Genomic DNA, 1284 nt, shown 5'->3' on the forward strand with positions numbered 1-1284 from the left:
TTTTTGCCGAAATTTGGCTAATGACCCTGTACTATAGTACAGGGACTTTGGCCCCGTTTTTGAGTAAATTTTTAAATTCGTAAAAAATCCAATTTTGATCGGAATCAGCTCAAACTTTCTACACAACATAAGTACATGTATATGCATCAGAAAATGTAATAAAAATGGACATTTCTCAACTTGTCATTTTTGCCGAAATTTGGCTAATGACCCTGTACTATAGTACAGGGACTTTGGCCCCATTTTTGAGTAACTTTTTAAAATTCGTAAAAAATCCAATTTCGATCGGAATCAGCTCAAACTTTCTATACAACATAAGTACATGTATATGCATCAGAAAATGTAATAAAAATAGAGATTTCTCAACTTGTCATTTTTGCTGAAATTTGGCCAACGACCCTGTACTATAGTACAGGGACTTTGGCCCCATTTTTGAGTAACTTAAAGAAAATTTGTAAAAATCCAATTTTGATCGGAATTAGCTCAAACTTTCTACACAACATAAGTACATGTATATGCATCAGAAAATGTAATAAAATGGAGATTTTTCAACTTTTCATTTTTGCCAAAATTTGGCCAACGACCCTGTACTATAGTACAGGGACTTTGGCATTGATTTTTAAGATTTTTATTTTATTTGATTTTTTGTTATTTTATTTATTTTTTAAAGATTTTTATTTTTATTGATTTTTAAGATTTTAAAGTTACTTTAATGAATCCAGTTGTGATTGGACACAATATTTTTTATTGTATTGTTATTAGGTGACTGGTTATTGGTTGCCTCTCATTAAGCAGTCCTCCTCTAGTCTCAACAAGCCAGTCATTCTTGCTGGGAACAAGGTACACTCCCCTAACTGACACATACATGTACATGTACATGTATACTTGTATAATAGCACATGTACATGTATGTACATGTTCATGTATGAATTAATTTATTTTTGTATATTTTTCATAATGTATCCAATTCTCAGTGTCTACTGTCTATGTTGTTTTTTTCTTTTTCCTACATCTACAATGTGTTTCATATTTTTGTCTTTTTATTTCTCTCTCTCTCTCTCTAGTCTGACCTGCCATTTGATGGTGATTCTCATAATGTCCAGCTCCAGGAGGTTCTTAATGCTTATCTTGAAGTTGAAACTGGGATTGAGGTACAATATTTACCACCATTTTATAATGCATGTTTTTTAATTGCAGTAAATGTATGAAATTAAAACTTTTTCTGTTAACTGTAACTATAGCTAAGCCATAGCTTAACTTCTTTTATAATTTTTTAGGTTTCTG

Source organism: Amphimedon queenslandica, unplaced genomic scaffold (genome assembly GCF_000090795.2).
Source record: "Amphimedon queenslandica unplaced genomic scaffold, v1.1 AMPQUscaffold_13254, whole genome shotgun sequence".
NCBI classification, from domain to species: domain Eukaryota; kingdom Metazoa; phylum Porifera; class Demospongiae; order Haplosclerida; family Niphatidae; genus Amphimedon; species Amphimedon queenslandica.